This window comes from Acinonyx jubatus, chromosome B4, assembly GCF_027475565.1.
Source record: "Acinonyx jubatus isolate Ajub_Pintada_27869175 chromosome B4, VMU_Ajub_asm_v1.0, whole genome shotgun sequence".
NCBI lineage: Eukaryota > Metazoa > Chordata > Mammalia > Carnivora > Felidae > Acinonyx > Acinonyx jubatus.
This window is the reverse complement of record NC_069387.1, coordinates 47,056,739-47,076,969: the sequence shown is the minus strand read 5'-3', so window position 1 is coordinate 47,076,969 and position 20,231 is coordinate 47,056,739. Positions and strand designations below refer to the sequence as shown.

At 33.2% G+C, this 20,231-nt stretch overlaps 1 protein-coding gene and 1 non-coding gene across 5 annotated transcripts in view; one reads left to right on the top strand and one right to left on the bottom strand.

Annotated features, from left to right (window-relative positions):
• Nucleotides 1-20,231, bottom strand: part of ATF7IP (activating transcription factor 7 interacting protein) — a 122,500-nt gene that overhangs the window by 82,412 nt on the left and 19,857 nt on the right. The window contains exon 1 of one of the 4 annotated variants that reach the window (XM_027035612.2): nt 14,715-16,142. The exons of the other annotated variants lie outside the window; for them this stretch is intronic. The gene's annotated coding sequence lies outside the window, so the exon portion shown is untranslated. Of the gene's footprint in view, nt 1-14,714; nt 16,143-20,231 lie in introns of those variants that run through there. 4 annotated transcript variants of the gene reach the window in all.
• Nucleotides 8,299-8,416, top strand: LOC113593125 (small nucleolar RNA SNORA40). The gene has a single exon (XR_003413185.1). It is a non-coding gene; the product is annotated as a small nucleolar RNA SNORA40 (small nucleolar RNA).

Sequence of the window (20,231 nt, the reverse complement as noted above, 5' to 3'; positions counted from 1 at the left end):
GAATGGATAATCAAAAAGAAAGAAAATCACAAGTGTTAGCCAAGATGTAGAGAAATTGGAAGCCTCATACAATGTTGATGGAACTGTAAAATGAAGCAGCTGATTTCCAAAACAGTCTGGCAGTTCTTCAACATATTAAAACATTGAGTTTCCATAAGATCTAGCAATTCCACTCCTAGCTATATACCCAAAAGAAATAAAAACATATGTCCATGCACAAACCTATACACAAATGTTCATAGAAATGCTATTCATAATAGCCAAGAAGTAACTATTCATAATAGCCAAAATAACTCAAATACCTACTAACTGATAGATAAATAAAATGTGGTATATCCATACAATGGAATATTATTTGGCTATTAAAAAAGAAATGAAGTACTGATATCAATGTTACACTATGAATGAATCTTGAAAACATGCTGAGTAAAAGAAGCCTGTCAGAAAAGGCTACATTATTGAATGATTCCATTTACGTGAAATGTCCAGAACAGGCAAATCTGTAATGACAGAAAGCACATTATTGGTTGTCTAGGGTTGGGGGATTGGAGAGAAAATGTAAAATGGCTGCTAAAGGTGGGTACAAGGCTTCTTTTGGGGACAATAAAAATGTTCTAAAACTAATTGTGGTAATGGTTACAAACTCTGTAAATATTTTTAAAACCACTGAGCTGTACACTTTATACAGGTGAATTGTACATGAATTACATCTCAAACCTGTCCTTTGAAAAAATATATAGCAGAACTATACTTAATTTTTTGTTTTTGTTTTTGTTTTACCTAACAACCCCCTATTACTGGGTCATACTTTCAACATAGACAAAACAACTATACCAAAAGAACTGAATGTTCAGTTATACTTTAGGGAGTTTACATTTCTAAGTTTATCTATAATCATAACAGCGATGAAAGGCAATGTACATAAAATAACAACATCCATATTCTCCTACGTGCTAACCTTAAATAAGCCTGTTATTCTTTTCCTTTGTCCTAAATGGAACAATTCTTTAGTATGCTTATCTCACAGGATGATAATAATGGGCATGAGATACTCATAAAGGATTAAAAAAAATTTATCATCAAGAAGAAAGAAAACAATACTGAGCATCATACAGATAAACACTCCATGTAAGTACATTAACAAAATCTTCTACACATGGAAAATTACCAAAAGGACTCGAAAGTCTTAAGTAAAACAGAGGCAATGCTTGTATTATTAACTGGCACTATAACCAAAAAATCTTATATGTAATTAATACTGATGAATTTGTTTTAAAATGAGGTATACTTACTGAACTTTCTGAAGTTACATCGGCTTTGCCACACTTTATTAATACTGTCTTTATTCAAAATGACGATCTTACCACCATTTACTGTATTTGTCAATACTTCAAATGTACCCTTTTAGAAATATTATCAAAATGGACTTTACTACCTATATTTATGTATTTCTTAACAAATCACTCTGGCACATCTCATCATGCATCTAGTATAAGATTAAAACATCTCAAGTGCCCACTGCTTTGTTAGAAAACATTTTAAAATATGCTGGTATCATTATGATGTGCTTCAAAGGTAATTTAACAAAAGAATAAAAAATAAAATCCTCTGATACAATATTAATGAGTATACAATGTCTGGCACATAGTATATACTTAGTAAATACTGGCTAAAAGTATGATGAACTATATACATATATCTAGTATCTAAAATAATTCTTAAATTAAAAATTAAATTACCCTTTTAGGAAGCAAAGATAGTAATCTACAATATTTTTGACAGAATTGTAAACTAACATGCTGATAGGTTCATATACACAGGTGTACATACAGAGGACAACCTTTCTTCGGGGACTCGGGATGCTTATTTACTAACAAAAAGTAACAATATATACCCACTTACACAAATTGCTGCCTCTGAAAAAGTGCAATACATAGCACCATTAAAATTAATCAAATCTGACATGAGAGTCATTTTTCAAGCCTTATAAAATTTGTTTAGTTTGATTTCCTATCTCAAAAAATATCATTTTGAAAGAAAGCTACTTTAAAAAAAAGAAAAAGAAATCTACTTTTGTTTATTACTACATAATGATGACAATCTTCTCTACAATAATGAACATACCCCAAAGGGAGCCCCTGCAGCCATCTTATCAGTTCTCTCATAGCAACAGAAACTGAAATACAGTTTGCATAGTCACTGTGGTTGGCTAAAGAAAGCAGGTTCATGCAACCAGTCAGAAAGCTAGAAACTGGGCAACCATAAAAGGAGAAATTTTAAATCTGCCTGGCAACAGTCTAAAAATAGAAAGAATACACTAGTATAAATCCCAGAATAGATGTGAATATAAGAGTAAAACTACCAGCAAAAACTTTATTTTCTTGGGGGAAAAGACGTGCCTTGCATTTCATCATCTAAAATACTAACTTGGCATCTTTTCTTACTAGATGGCAATTAAAGAAAAATGAACATAAAGCTCAATAAATGGGCCACTTTCAAGTTATATGTCATTGTTCATATTACCTTATTTATATATAGCTGTGTGTGTGTGTGCGTGTGTGTGTGTGTGTACACATACATGTTTAAGCGTTTTTCTTCAGGAGAATGATGCAGCATTTTAATCACAGCTCTAAAACATTCAAGGCCCTATAAAATCTCTCAAAGTCTGAACAGCACTGCATTTTTTTTCTAGCACTTTTCCCCTGCAATTATTTGGGAATCTGAGTTACAGATAAAAGATTGTTTACTGTTTATTAAAATCACAAAAGATTAAATAACTTATCAAAGCAGATCTCTAAACAGAGTGGGGATTATGCCTTATTCTTTAATACAAACTTGTTCTAACATACAGTAGTAGCTTTCATACAGTAGGTATTCAACAATTGTTTTTCTCAATTAATTTATTGGTGAGGAAAACAAATTATCTAACTGTTCATGTCAAGTGGAAGCTAAATTAACATGTAAAATTATAATCTGTATAATACTGCTATTTTTGACTTTTCAATTCTGCCTAAAGTGGGATAATGCTAAAGTTGACAATGCCTAACATTTCTTATCGTTATCCAGATAACAAAACCTATTTCATCATTCTAACTTTCCAATGTAATAATGCCTAATATACATGTTTCTTTGTACTTTACAAATTTACTTTGTAGTATGTTTTAATTCCTAAAGATCACCAAAAAAATGTGCAATCTAATGTAGTAACTACAAAGACTGTGGGCTAGTAAGAACTAACCAGTCATAAAGGGAGGAGGGGCAGAAAAAAGGAAAAGAAGAAAAAAATTTTAATTTCAAGAAATTAAATTACACCTGCTGAAATAAAAGGCTGGTTAAACAGTCATGTTAAAACAACTGCTACTTATCAAAGTACTTGTTCTATGCATTTCTTACATCAAATCTTCCACCAAAGTATTTTAATGAAATGGCAAGTTAATTTTTAAATATTTTCTTTGGTGATTATCTGTTAGCCAAAATGTAAAGTGAATTCATACATTCGATACCAGAAAATTTAGTTTATACTATACTAAAAATTTGGTTATGAAAATTATATGTAAAGGGCTATTTTAATCATAAATAAGGCTTAGAAACAATGCCTTTAAAACACAGGAACATAAAACAGTTTTAAGTAACAAAAAAGAGCTCCAGTGAAGGATGGAAAAATATGCACAATATAAAATCAAATGAGCAAATTGAGTAATATAGCCTTTTAATGTAAACAGTTAAAGATAGCTAGATTTTAAAATTAAGTATAACCAAGCTTTTAAAATATAAATAGTATTATTTTAAACACTGGTCTGAATGAAAAGTAACTAAGCTTACTATCTTATTTATTTTTCTTACTGTTGTACTCACACGTGACTTGGATATCCAAAATCTAACTACAACTGTATTCACATCTTTTATGTACATAGATCTTGTTTACTTTATCTGAAACAAATAAACTATAATCCTCATCACAAAGGAAAGCAATAGGAGTTAACATGAGTTACAATTAGTGAGGGAGAACATAAAAATGGGTCAAACTTTGATAACAAGGTGTTCCAAGTGGAAAAAATTATTTTATAATTCTAGATACATAAGTCAAGTATCATTTTAAATATAAACCTCAGCACTTCCTATTTGCTTAAATATTATTTAAAGCAGCTATACTTTTTTGAAAAAAATGTTTTTATACTACCCAGTTTTATTTCAAGAGAACAGAGAAAGCATGATGTTTGCATAACAGTATTCGACAGCAGTCACACATCACATACCAATCTGAATTTGAGGGGTGGGGGGGGGGGCACTAAATAACCAATGACACCTCAGTGTTAATTAGTACAACTAAAATGCCTTGGAGGAGTTTAGACAGTGCCAGAAACTTTACCTTTCATTTCTCCATTCTATTCCCCCTCTGCTGGCCCTCTCTTTCAAGAACTCACAGGAGTTTAAAATGTCAGCTGAGAGCCAGATGTTCTGGGGCCCTCGCCTATGTGTACAAAAGTGTTGCTTTAATAACAAACATAACTAAAGGAAAGACCCTAATCTTCTTTCATATCCTGGAGCAAACTCAAATTCTTCTTTGTATGTATTATTTTTCCTTTTCTATAGCAAAGCAACATTGTTGGTATGTTATCCCTCCTTGCAGATCTAATTAAAATTATATTTACCACAACTTTTTCATCTGATTGGAAAAATAGCAAATCTGTATCTTCATAAATTGATTGTTCTTCAGTTAAAACTTCAGAAAAAAGTTATGCTTTTGATGGCAAGATCTCTCCCGGGCATACAAGTCAGAATGGGCCAACACCCCTAGGGAGCAAAGAAAAATTACATTCCCATTCTAAAATTTTTCTCATTAGTAATGCATAAAAATACAATCTACTTGTTTCTGGCAAATATTCCTAAGAAGCTTCCTTTCACAGGTTAGGCTGTCAGAAGCTATTATCAACAGTTCCTAATCAACAGTTCCTATCAACAGTTCCTTCATCTGAAGCCATGAATTATCACTGTGTTTCATCATTTCAAACCTAAAAAACATCGGCAGAGATCTGACCAAATAACACTATACTTCGGAAACTCTCTTAACCACTCTCTTTCTAACCATCATAATAAATGAACCAATGTTCTCTACCCATTCAATAAACATACTGACTGGTAACCACAAATACACTGAGATCTTATGTTATTCTGCTCTCATCTAAACCCGTTCATATTGGTTGTGCTTGTTACTGTATTCTGCTGTATGTTTTTATTATAAGCTATAGAATACAATTAAATTTTGTGCAAACTAATGAAATATGAGTGCAAAAAAAAGAGCTGGTCGATATGCATCAATTAAGAGACTGATGCAGAAAAACACAATGCAGATATGCAGGGGGCTATTGGCTTAGGTATATCATTTAATAAAATCTTTAGTTCTAAAGTTTTCTATCTAGAATAAATAGAAATTAAATTAGGAGACCTGAAAAGATCCTTTAAGGTTTTTTTTTTTTTTTTTAATGTTTATTTTCAAGAGAGAGGGAGAGACAGAGCGGGAGCGGGAGGAGGGGCAGAGAGAGAGGGAGACACAGAATCAGAATTCAAAGCAGGCTCCAGGCTCTGAGCTGTCAGCACAGAGCCCAATGCGGGGCTCAAACCCAATAAACCAATAGATCATGACCTGAGCCCAAGTCAGAGGCTTAACCAACTGAGCCACCCAGGTGCCCCAGATTCCTTTAAGTTTTGATTCTTAAATAAAATTGTGATAAATTGCACTCCAAAATGCACTGTTCTGCTGAGAAAAAATAAAAATACATTGGTTTTTTTTCATGTATTCAATCTTTATCAAATGCCTAAGTGGTCACTATTATAGGACGATTTTAAAATACTCTAAAGAACAATGTGATTTTAAAAAGTACAAAAACATAGCATGGATTAAAGTGTTACTGCATGTAGATTCTAATATAAATGTGGAAGAGATATACAGGCAGTAATATAATGCATGGACATCTTTCTACATGAATGCCCATGAAAACTAAAAGTTCTCTACTTTCCATTAACTGTCATCTCTCCAAAACAGACTGTTTATTCTTAATAATCAAAAACATGATTTCAAATGTGTCATTATAAACAAGACCTCTACACAGCCCTTATTAAGTCTTCCTGATAGGGTTAGTACTCCTAATTTTTATAAACCAGATTTCTAAAAACTGACTCTGCATAAAGAATCACTCAAATTTCAGCTGGGAAACAGAAAGAGTATGCCTTTCTTTACAATTTCAATTGCAATTGCACTTCTGCTCATAACCCTATTTATAATTCAGTTACATCCACAAGACTTCACAAGTAGTTGCTAAGCAACAGGAACATACTGAGTTCAGAGCTATTGAAATCTGGCCCTCTGCCATATGAAAATATTTATCAGAGCCTAGAGCCTCCAGAATTTACAAAATGAAGAAGAAAAGGAAAGAAAAAGAAAGAAAATTTCCAAAGAAATACAATAATAAATAGAGTAAATCACAAAGCTCTTTTAAAAGATTCACAAACTCAGATCAGGAACTTCATTTTGGCATTTCCAAATATTTACTATAATTCTCTCCTCAATTTTTTTTTAATCTTTCTCATGTTGAAACAAAGACTCTGAAGTTATTCTACTAGAGAACAGAAGAAATATGATTAGCCATGTCACTCTTGATGGTGTAACAAATGACCTAATAAATAAATATATTGTGTAAAGAACATTCCTTGGAGAAACTAGAAGAACAGTCTATGGGACATGACTGAGACTTTCTATGTTGGGTCTTTAAGGCCAGGAGATAAGAAACTATACTATTTCATCAAATTCTTTTATCCTCATATGCCTGGTTAACTGCTAAGAGATAATTTTTATTGCCCCAAACTTCACGGTTTTCCAATTTTAAGCACCTCTAATAATTAAAAAATTAAGCATATTTAAAAATTTATTCACAACCCAAAATGGCTACAAAAATTAACTATCATTTTTCAACAGATAATGAAATGTCACTTAATATGTTTCAACACCCATTCACTGATAAAAATAAAAATTAAGGACATAAAGACTGCTCCTTACATTCATAAAGGCTACTTGAAACTTTATATTTAGCGGTAAAACACCACAGGTATTTCCATTCAAGGCAAAAACAAAGTGTGATAACACACTTAATACTGTTCTAGAAATCACACCAAAGTTAGTAAGAACACACAGAAGATACAATGAAGAAAACATTTATTTCAGAATCACAAGAAAAAGGTATCCAGAAACAATGACATATGTGAAAAAATCCACAGAGGTAGAAAATACATGAAATATTAGAGGTACACTGGATATAAGACTTGTAGAAAAATATCAATTATTCCTGGATAAAACTTACTAGAAGTAATTCTAGCTAAAATGCCATCTAGTTACTTTTATAGCACAACAACCTTGTGAAATTAATCTGCAAAAAAAAAGGCAAAACAGGAAAAAAACTGAAAGTCAAAAGAAAAAATGATGCTTGCCTTCTCAGATGTGAGAGCATATGACAAAGCAGTAATTATTATCGTAAGTATTAAAAGGTGAGTGCAATAAATTATCTAGAAGACAGACACAAGCAATAAAATATCTGATAGAGACAACATCAGAAATTAACAGGGAAATGAATAGACTTTGAAATAAATGGTTGAAAATGGATCAAAATAGCAGTTGAGTAAGTGATGAACCACTGAATTCTACTCCTGAAACCACTATTGCACTGTATGTCAGCTAACTAGAATGTAAATTTTAAAATTTTGAAGAAAAAAAAATAGCAGTTGAGCATATCAGTACAATAGCAAACAAACTAGATACAAAATCACAAAAATTTTCAAAGGCACAGAAAGCACTACAAGTAACCACAAATTCTGAGAAATACTTGAAAACTAAAAAGCACAAAGATATGGAATTAGTATCCAGAATAAAAAAGAACACCTATTACTGAATAAAAAGGACAATTCAAAATAAAAATTAAAAATCATAAACAGGCAATACATAAAAAACCAAACATAAGAAAAAAGTTAAACTTAATAATCACAGAAACACTAAACAAAAGAAAACACATTTTTACACATCTGATTGGCAACTATATTTAGCAATAATATACAGCAGTGAGTAGTCTCAATACACGGCTGGTAGAGAACATCATTGTCATAACCATTTTTAAAGGCAAACAGGCAAGAACTGTGCATCATTTTGACACATCAGAGATATTTTGAGAAACCTATCTTAAGATAAACTAAAATATTTTAAAAAGGAATGTTATCATGATACCTACTAGTGAACCAAAATAGCAAAAATACAAATTGTTTTTGTTTAGTTTGTGGACAAAGATTTAGACTTAGACAAAAATAAATTCTCTCTTGCAATCCAGAACTCATTGTTCAAGTATGAGTTTTGATACAGGTAAGAAGGAACGTGATACCTAAAAAAGATAAAAGTAATGAGGGTATTGATAAACATGAAGGTTGGTTCCAGGACTACAGAATTACTAAAACCATATGATAGAAGGGAAATCTCAGCCATACTGAATTAGTATTCTAATATTAATGTTGACTTGAAACAAAGATGCCTTCTTTTTTTAGGTGTTTTCATTTGAGAATACAATGTGTGGGTTTAAAAGTATTGGTGTATCCTAATAATCTGTACAATTTTAGGGTGTGATAGTTCAGGGGTGAACATGATTTGAACTTATTCATGTTTAGAGGGTGTCTGAAATGGAGAACCAGGCAGATCCATCTACTCTGACCCTAAATGAGGCCCTAAAGTAAAATTGCTTAAAGAAGCTGGATCCCAAAAATTACAAGTGGGGAATTTTTGAAGTATGTCCATATTCAGGGGGAGATGGAAGAAGCCCAACCAAAAGAATTGTAGACAAAAATGACAACAACAACTGTTCATAGAACAAAAAGTTCTTTTTATTTTTTTTTTTAATTTTTTTTTAAAACGTTTATTTATTTTTGGGACAGAGAGAGACAGAGCATGAACGGGGGAGGGGCAGAGAGAGAGGGAGACACAGAATCCGAAACAGGCTCCAGGCTCTGAGCCATCAGCCCAGAGCCTGACGCGGGGCTCGAAATCAGGGACCGCGAGATCGTGACCTGGCTGAAGTCGGACGCTTAACCGACTGCGCCACCCAGGCGCCCCGAAAAAGTTCTTTTTAAAAAGACAATTTGAAGATGATAATTCAGACACTGGAGGAACTTAGGTGCCTGACAGTGGAAGGAATCACAAGTGAAATTCCTTAAGTAAAGGAATTTACAGAATTTAAATTAAAAAAAAAACAAAACAAACGAACACACAAACGGGCGCATGGGTGGCTCAGTCGGTTAAGCATCTGACTTCAGCTCAGGTCATGATCTCACAGTCCGTGAGTTCGAACCCCGAGTCGGGCTCTGTGCTGACAGCTCAGAGCCTGGAGCCTGCTTCAGATTCTGTGTCTCCCTCTCTCTGACCCTCCTCCATTCATGCTCTGTCTTTCTCGGTCTCAAAAATAAATAAACGTTAAAAAAAATTTTTTTTAAATACAAGCAAATATAACACCCATCACTAAGAAAATAGGTTTAAAAAAAATGCTGTGGAGCATCCACACTAAGAACACCAAAAAGGTTAAGAAGAATGTGGTAGATTTCTTTCATGGGCATGAATATAAAGTGTACCACAAAGCAGCTGCAGAATTCTTAGTACTTTCGTGCTGCAAAAGCTGGAGCCAGACATACCTTTTTGAATACTGGTACTATCGTTTCCTAGCTAAGTTACCTGTTCAAGATAATATATCCCCTCTTTTCCTCAGTATCCTCAACTATGAAACTGAAATGGTTAATGATGCCTCTCCTCCTAAAAATGTTACAGGGGTTAAATGGGATAATAAAATAGAAAGTACTTAGGTATGTAAGTAGTCAATATTTTCCAGGTTTTATATGTCATTGTGTTAAAACACAAAAAAACATATTTCTAAATATTTATATAGGAATGCAGGCGATATTTTAAAGTCTGGAAGAATAAATGCCAAACTAGTTTATAGCAGTTCACACGGAGAAAGACAAGAGAACAGAAATACAGAGTTTCACGTAGATGTGCCAGTTCCAATTTTCATAATGAAAACACATTCATGCAAACTGTATGTTAGCGGTTAAACTAGCTCCACTTTTCCCCATCTCTTCCACGCTAATGATAAGCCAGGGCAGCAGTGGCATTTAAAAATGTGATTAGTTGACCCACCCAGGCATTAAACCCCAGAAGAGACAGAGAAGGGAGGCTAATATCCAAAAGATAAATTCCCAGCATTTCCCATGAGCAGCAAGTACAAGTATCACTTCCCAACCCCTCACAATCACTTGATTCGGCACTGATGCAAAATAAAACAGTAAATCTCAGATACAAAAATGAATATAATCACAAATAGGTGCCGAACCCCACAAGCAAAAACTAGTTAATTGCCAGAATGAACAGAAAACATTCCAAAATAGTACATTAAATATCCTGAAAGCGTACTGTACCCAAGTTGATATAAAAGGAAATTAATTTTAAATATTAGAAATTCAAATCATGAGCTTCATGGACACAGCTGAAGTGAGACACAGTTAATCAAAACCAAATGCTCTCTCAAAATACTATACAAAGGAAAACAGAAAAGCTAAGAGAGATGGAGAACACACCCAGAAGCAACAATTTTCCCTGAAGATGAGTTTTAGGAAAATAAGAACTGAGAAGAAAAGAAAATAAGAAAAACCAATTCAGAGTTAAATTTAAAAATATATATATACTTTTTCCCTAGAACAGGGCTACTAATTACAAAAACAGACTAAATTAAACAAGCAAAAAAAACTAACACCTAGACATACTGGGTTAAGATTTCAGAAAACCAATGAAGAAATATGAATAACTTAGAGTAAAAAAATCATTTAACCACAAAGTAAAAAGAATTAAACTGACATCAGACTTGTCATCAACAATACTGAATGCTAAAATAAACAAGAGAATATCCTCAAAGTTCAGGGGAAAAGTTATTTTTAGCCTCGAATTCTACTGCCAGAAAAACTAGCAATCAACAGGATAGAGAAATAAAGATGTTATTTCTGAGCAAAGACTGAAGAAACAGACCCTTGCTAAAATAATTACACAAAGATATAGTACAGATACAAGACAGCAAAAGACCCTAAGAAATTGGAGGAATGCTCCAAAAGGAAACATCAATGCTCCAAAAAACAAGTAAAACTCATGGGCTGGCTGAAATTGAAGATCCATCACCTTCAAAATAAATATTCTGGAATTAAAATCTCAGATAACCATAAGATGGGAGTTAACAGATATATGGGTTGTGAAATGTAGGGCAAAAATAAAATTGTCAGCCTAAAAAAAGTATCAGGTTTCAAACTGGGTAAAGTGACAAAAATATCAGATATGCATTATAAAACAAGAGACACACCCCATAACAAAATAGCACAGAAAAGTTAAAAATTTAAAGGACAGAAAAACAATACACTATTTAACATGAAAAAAGGAATTCAAATAGAAAATCATGTAATTGGACAAAAAAAATATATTTCCTATAGATAAAAGGTACAATCTACTAAATTGTATCATTTCAAATCATATAAAGCAAAAACAGGATTAAAAAAAGTCAGGAAGAAATTAATACATCCACAATCAGGGCTAAACACACCAATCTACAGATGAAGAAAATGAAAGCAGTATAAACAATGCATTTCTTAATCAACATGCTAAAAAAATAGAAAGATAGAACTGTATGTCCATCAAACCTGAACATGCATTTTCCATGAACACATCTGACACACAATATTGATCACATATGCAGTGACAAGGAAATATTAATAAATTCAAAGACAAAAAAAAAAATCACACAAGGCCACATTCTCTGGCCATAAGATAACAAAGTTAGATGAGCAACAACGAAATGAGAGGAAAAGGATCTCCTTATAAATTTAAAAGAGTAAAAACTCTTTTGGATTAAGGAGGAAATCATTAAGGAAATGACAGCCTTAAATGCACATATTAATAAAAAAAACCCACAAACTCAAAAATGTTAGTAAAGGAGGAAAGGTATTACAATAAAAACAGAAAATTATGAGAGAAAACTCAATTAAACAGCAACCATCCATAAAACAGCCAGTTATTTGAAAAAAACTATTAAAAAGTGGAAAATATATCAAGGAATATCAAAATAAAATATAATAAACAATATAAGAAATTATAAGAAAACATGTAACTACAAATATAAAGCACTACAATACATTGAAACAATGGTTCAAATATCCAGGTATATTAAAGGTTATCAAAGGTATGTGTGAAAAATACTGAGGGATTTGAACTTATGCAACTTATCAATAAATTTCATCAGTGCTAGGTGGCTGCCAGAAATGTCAAAACAAAGTTAAACTGCAGACCCGAAGCACACTAAGGGAAGAGAGACATTTTTTACTATTACATTTATTTCTGAGTGTCCCAGATAAAGAGGGACTCAAAAAACAGTAGGACAAAACAGGATGATCAGGCCAAAGAATGACCTAGAACAACGTGTTGTATGAGGAGTAGTTGGTAAAATAGAGGATATTTAGCCTAGAAAACACAGGTGAATTCTAATGGCTTTCTTTAAATAGCACTGGATCTATCATGTAAAAGAAATACAGAGAGAAACGGGCAGGTAGGCAGGCAGACAGACAGACAGACAGACGGACAAATAGACGGGCACAGAAACAAAAAAATGAAAGGCCAATACCACCTCAAAATCAACAAATGTTGATTTGTTCAGATGACTCCCCCCCAAAAAAGGAATTGCCTTATGAAATTAGAGACTCTCCCTCCTGTCATTAGAAATGTTGAAGCAGAGACTAGATAATTACTTGTCAGAAATAATAAACAGAAGATTCCTGTGAGAAGTGTGATGTTACTTGATCGCTTAGGTCTATTCCACTTCCAAGATTTTAGTATTCTACATTGTTTGCTAATAAATTTTGTTACCTAAGAGGAACACAAAAACTAAAAACTCAAAGTTTATCCCAGACTTTTGAATCATTCACACTCAACTCCAATAGTCTCAAAGATTACACATCTTTATCCTCAAGACATTTATTACTGTCTTACATGCTTCTCTTTAGGGTTATTTGTCTATATAGAAAATACTCTTCCATGTACTTTGCTATGACCCCCAACTGAATATTTATTGAACTGCATTCAATAAATTCCTCTGTTTTGGTCTAATTCCCTTGCCTCTTTAACTATAAATAAAACCCCCTCAGTCGGCCTCGACTATTCTCCTAATCTAACATTTTCCCAATTAATTGCTCTAGAGAAGTGTCAAAACTTCCCAAATGTTTCAGAGATGTGTGTTCTCCACAAGAGAAGCAAGCCCTTCTCCCAATCCAATAACCTGCAGCACATAAAGCAAAATTGGTACCTTTCTACTATAACCATTTCTCTAATCCTAGTGAAGCTGTTTACTGAGATGAAACACATACCCACAAACAAAACCTAAGCAACACTGTCAAAAGACAAAAAGAAACAGGTTGTCCCCCTGATGCATGAGTGTGTGGCTTTCATCCACACTCTAGCTGGCCTCTAGCTTTTAAGTACCCGACTATGTAGTAATAAATGACCAATGGCCTTTCAGAGAGTCTAGAGAGCTCGAAGCCCCATCTAAAACTAACACTTCTAGGTTGCAGAAAGATCCTGCTGTTCAACTTCTAGAGAGGAAGGCAAAGAGCAAACAACTGCCTAATACCATCCCTTTCCTCCCTTACTTCTCTAAACTAGCCTCATTATCACCCATTGCTGTGTCACCTACTCACCCTCATCGCCCCAAATATATCAATCAGTAATACATTTTATCATTGGCCATACTGATATTAGCAGACACACATACTTGCATTTCTTTATAAACATAAATCTTTATGCCTTTATAGTATGGTTATATATTCTTTATGTTGTATAGTTCCTTATTTTTATTTAAATTAGATTACGGTTTTCTGTATGCAATTTTTCAAGCATACAAAAAATAATATAATAAATGATAATAATTGCTTCTTGCGACCCTTCATCTAACTTAAAACATATTAAAATAAAACTTCTAATACATTCATTTTAGTTTCAGTCTTAAATTCACTTTGTTAAAATGGTGATAAATTTAAGTATGTGGAAATGGAAAGGATAAAGGTAGAACTAGAAAACTTGACCATGTTATGTTCATAAATACACACTGTCTAATGTATGTCAATGAACCATTTGTGAAAACAGAAGCAGTCAGATTTTGATGATGAATTCAAAGTGGTACATTTACACTAAAACTTTATAGTTAGTAAGGTCATAAAATGTCATTTCTCTGTGTATACCAGTTGGTGTCACTACAACTGAAAACACAGTAACAAGACTATAATGAAAAGAGGTCTAAAACTGATTTCTATGTAATATGAACATATTGTATGCATGAGTAATGTTCATATATGAAGCCCGTTAGTTCATTTCAATACAAACCTGAGGAAAATTATAAAAAGTGAAAATCATTTTTTAAAAGACCAAATCCAAATATGGTATTCTAAATCTCCTGAGAAATTTATATTAAACAATCTACTAACCTTGGTATGATTAAAATTAAAACCAAACAGAAAAACTTCCCAAAGGTGAGAGAGAGATAGACATAAGGCCTGAGGGGTCAAGGGTGGGAAGTGGGGGTGGTCACAAAGAAAGGACCTTAATCTCTTACCTGTGGGTAGCTTGATACTGTGAAAAGGGCTTCCTCTTCTGTGAACCACTGCTACTTAGTTCATTTGTATAAACATTAAAAGCTAATGCAGACTTCTAGAACAGCCTTCTTGAGCCTAAATTCCTTGCTTGGTTCATATTCATAAAAAATTAAAAAAAAAAAAACAGGCATACAGTAGATTGGCTACATATTAAAATTCCTTTCAAACAGTGGTTCACATCTGTTGTATAGTTTGTGCAGCAAACATCCCATTAACCACAAAAGCCAAAAAACGTCAGACAGTATGCCAATGAAGCTCACAGAACACACAAAGTACATCTTCCAAAGGACTGTTGCAAGTGAAGATGCCTAGAATCAGAATTCTTTTGTACTGCTTTCTATTCTGCCAACTATTAGGACTGCAGCAACTGTGTGCAGTTAAGTACCTCCCACATATTACCCAATAGTATCAATAGGCATAAAGCTATAAAAGCAGAACTATAAGCTTTAAAGGCTTATAGCTTCTCGTAATTCCACATATTGTCAGTTGTGGAGGTCTCAGTACTCTTATTCTAAAGCATCAACTCTGTTCTTTCAGTCCAAAAGGCTGAATTCTTACACATTCCAAACAGAAAATCCATGACACATATTATTTGCTGCCCTAGCACAGCCAGACTGCAGTTACAGCTAGCTGGCACCAGTAAGAACAATTTACATAAAGCAGTCCTCATTTCATGACCAAACTAAAGGAGAATACTGCTGAGTAAACCCTCCCCCATTCGTTCCCCAACAAGCACTGACTGGTTCTAGAATATATCTAGTTATGTATTTATCAATATGATTCAAATCCAGGTAATAAGAGAAAATCAACTTACAATTCTTATGTAACTGAAATTCTACTTCCACCATGCCAAAAATATTTCTAACACCCAGAGATATCCAAAAGCCTTAGTTTTTCTGTGGTATAGATCAATATGATTACATAAATCAAAGAATTGCTATTTTTAACAATCATTAAAAATACAAATTATAATTCACATTAGCTAAAAGCTGTCCTCATCCTACTCCACAGCCAACTTTCAAATTTTAACTAATAGCTTAAATAGTAAATGATCATTAAATACATTTGTTCTTAGAACCACACTGCTTTACATTTCACCAAATAATAAGACTTAATGCGTCTTCAAGTACCACTGTTACACATATTTACCACTAGTTAATATTACTAAAGTTCTTTTTATAAACTCAGACATGGTAAATTACAAATATCTACACAAGAACATATTTTTTCAGTGGCACATTCTTGTTTAACCTAAATCATTCTTGTGCTGGTTTTACTGGCCAGATATGACTGAGCAAGAGTTGAGTCACTGTCTACGAAGTCCTTTGTTTAAATTTTTTTCAATAATTACTTTATGATCTACTAATAAATAATTCAATATCTTCACTTCTGTCTTTCCACTTATTTTAGTGGGTATAAATATATTAAATTTCATTTTCAAATAAGTCTGGAAACTAGGTTAGTGCATATCTAAAATGATAATAAAATGAAAAGAAGTACTTAATATGCTAACTAGGGGTTATCCAAAATATGTTTATTTTTTAATCTTATTTTCAGCTGTTTTAAAACACTGTTCTTAAACTATCTCTATTACACAATAAAGACAATGGGGCTCTAAATTAGGGGAAAGATAAAGTTATCATACATCAACAGGAATTAGTAGACTTCTAATCCTAAATATCTAGGTTTTCTTTGATAAGCAATAATAGAGTTTCTCAAATATTCTCTTTTCAGAATCTGTGCTACACCAGCAGCAGGAGGAGAAACAGGGGCAAATAAATATAAATAATATGGTATGATTCCACATAATATACACTGTGTAAGGAACATTTGGCCACTGATCATAAAATCTCAGAATTGGAAACCATCCAAGTATTGTATTCCTTCCAGTTTTAATTTTGTTAGATGTGTCGTCCTTCTCTCTTCCTACTTTATGCATCAAACTCTTTAAATAAAAGTACTTGAAAATCAAAGAACCTAAAATCATTTAGACCAGCATAAAATATAACGTAATTAACAACTATTTTTTTAAAGCTGATTAAGTTAAACAATCACCTAACAGTGAATTAATCATAAGAAGTTAAATTCTCTACAACCTGCTTAGTAAAGAACCAATAATGTTAGTTATTATTCTAGCTCAGTGCTTTGCAAATTAATAATGATAAATAACTAATGTTTTATTTCCAATCCATCAAAGATCAATACTTTTGTAAATACAATGAAAATAAATTACTTGAAAAGTGAAATAAAGAGGAGGTATATAAAATATATGCCTCAATTATTTTTATTATTTGACACAAGTGACATAACATTACTTTATCAGATTGATATAAAAATTTCTAGACACTCATAACTTCAGTTCTAATCTCATGGAAGACCAGAACACACAAAAACTAATCTGAACTGACCTTGAACTGGTTCACAGAGCACATTTTGGCAGTGTTCACCTAGCTATTCACTACCTATTCTATCTTACCTCCAGGATTCTCAATCCCTTGGTACTTTCACCTACTCATATTTAGTGTCTATCTTCCCATTTCTCCTGCCCCAGTGTAAATTCCTTGAGGCCAGGGATCTTGTATGCCAGACATCAAAACAGTGCCTGGCAAATAACAGGTACATAATAAATACTTGTGAAATTTGTTGAATCAACTGATCAATTCACAATCCATTTTTGGTTTCACTCTATCATGCTTCCTTAGCACAAATAAGAATCCTTACTGTGTCCTCTATGAGCTCTTTAAAGTCCTCTCTTTGAGATTTAAACACCTTACTTTCTGGCATTTTTACTGTAAATCAGCCAGACCCCTAACAACCCCTTACCCTAAAGATCATTTTCTAAAGTATCCAAGTAGTCCAGATTTCTCTCCAATTACATAATGTTTGAAAAACTAAAACAAAAACAAAACAAAAACAAATGTGCCAGAGGGAACCTTGTGAAGAAAAAGTAACCAATATTTACTAATAATTTGTATCCCACACTGCACTATGTACTTTATATATACTATGCTCATTTAAATCCCAATATCAACTCTGTACGGTAGAGACTTTATTCCCATTTTAAAGATAAGAAAACTAAAGTCTGAAAATAAGCAACTAGCTTCATCCCATAAAAAATAATGCATAAGACTTATTGAGCACTTATGGTAGACATTATACTTTGAGCATTATATATATATTTCTCATATAAACTTCTAACTAGTCAGTGAAAGAAAATGAGTTCACTTTCACTCTGATCACAAAGTCTGTGTTCTTCCCTGACTCCTTATCTAATCCAAATCCAACTACCTCTCTCATTTCATGGTTGCAGAATGGTATAAGAGCATAAGTAATTTATCCAAAACTATACAATTAATGGCAGTACCAGACAAAAATAATCATTTCTTGACTTCCATACTAATAGCTTCCACTATGCATGCCAGGATACTTCTTTGTCAGCAAAGGAAAACAACAGGTCACATGACTCCTGAGTAAGTAGCACCTGGTTTACTACAAGGAGGGTAGAAGTCCTTTGGCAGATGCAGAAGCCACTCCTCAAACATGGTATTAAAGTCCCTCCTTTCATTAAACTCAAAGGATTCACTGAATCAGTAACATGTTTTCATCATTTCCATATGCACACATTAATGACTAAGAACAGACGGTTACAAATTACTAATAGAGAACTCTGTGGAAGTTCTAACCTGAGAGATTAAAAAAAAAAATCCCTTATTTGAACAGACTTTAAGCTTTCTCCCAAATCACTATCTCTTTTTGAAGTGTGAAGAGTTAGGAAAGCAGGAGAATAAATGTTTCCTGTGCAAGTTAAATGCTTTTGTAATTTCCACTAAAGTTTCCTCTCTAACTTAAAGCCATTTTCCAGAAAAGAGTAACATTTCCCTAGAGTTAGCAATGTCATGATATTACATGAATGTTAATAAGTTGGCTTTCACTCTGGAAAATGTGAAATTCAAAAACACATCAAATCATGATCATAAACAACCATGTTTTCTGGATCATTAATATAGTCTCAAAATAGTTGAGACAGTGAATGTTATATAAACAGAAGCAAACTTTTAACAAAAATAAGTCTACGATGGCCCTAAAATTAGTCTAGTGCAGTTAAGAAAGCTTTCTACTAGCAACTTTCTCATTTTAAGTGCTAAGATTTTTCAACTCAACAATTTAAACAAAAATCTTTTATAAAATGTATTTTATTTACCTGGTCAGTAAACTGTATATCTTGAATATATATCTTAACTTTTTCTTTTTTAATATCATTAAAAACATCAAAATGATAAATTTAAAGAAAAGAGGACTTATTATCACACTAAAAGATCTCAAGGTACTCCTGTTTCTAATCAGTATTTCTTTAATCTCTTCACTTTCTTTCTATTGTCACTTTTTGCTAATGTCCCTGGATCTCTTCAATCAGCCACACCATACTCTAATACAGAAATCAGGACAAGGCTGAAGATTAGCAAACGTGCCACACCTTCTAACCAGTAAACTGTCTTCACATATGTGGTCTCTCCTGCCAAGTAATGCGGGCTAGATTTTACTTATGTTTAATTTCTTCTAGGTTAAAAGCTATATACTAAATATAAAAGGCTGTCAACAACCTGTCAAATAACTAGGATAGGGATTTAAAAGGAGTTTACAGGGGCCCAGCAGGTAATGTAATTAGTGAATAGGACCAAATGTGAACTATATAGTCCCTATCTGAAGGGACAGTGGCTACTCCACTGTAGATTATTTTTCTAAAGCAGAAATACATTGTTAGCAGTGCCCATTTTTCAGAGAGGAGACATCCAGATTTTTGCGTAAAATCTGACAGCTTTAACGACTGCACAAGTAGGACAGCGGCTAAAGAATAAAGTCTGTCGCTGACAATTTGTGGCTACTGAAAGAAAACTCTACTGTTAAGATCCTCACATATACTGAAACACAGAAAATTCTAGGCCCTGAATTCAAATCATCTCTTCAGAGAAATTATTTTCTCAGGGTATATTTGGATTCAGCCAGACTAGAATTGAAACATTTCTCCCACTAACTCCCCTAATTCTGTAATGTCAACATTCTACATTGGCTTTACTTAATAAACATACCTGGCACTATCCACATACAGCAAAAGGTGGCTAATTTATGTAACAGAATAGGACCAGTAGTAGAAACATGAATACAACATATTACCAAGTGGATGTGGATGTACTAATATTAGAAACTTTTTTTTTTACATTTATTAATTTTGAGAGACAGAGAGAGACAAAGCATGAGCAGGGGAGGGGCAGAGAGAGGGGGAGACACAGAATCCGAAGCAGGCTCCAGGCTCTGAGCTGTCAGCACAGATCCAACGTGGGGCTCGAACCCACGAACCATGAGATCATGACCTGAGCCGAAGTTGGATGCCCTACCAACTGAGCCACCCAGGAGACCCTGGATGTACTAATATTAGTCAGCACTTCTTGCTTCTGAGTATGAGCTATATGGGAAATTTC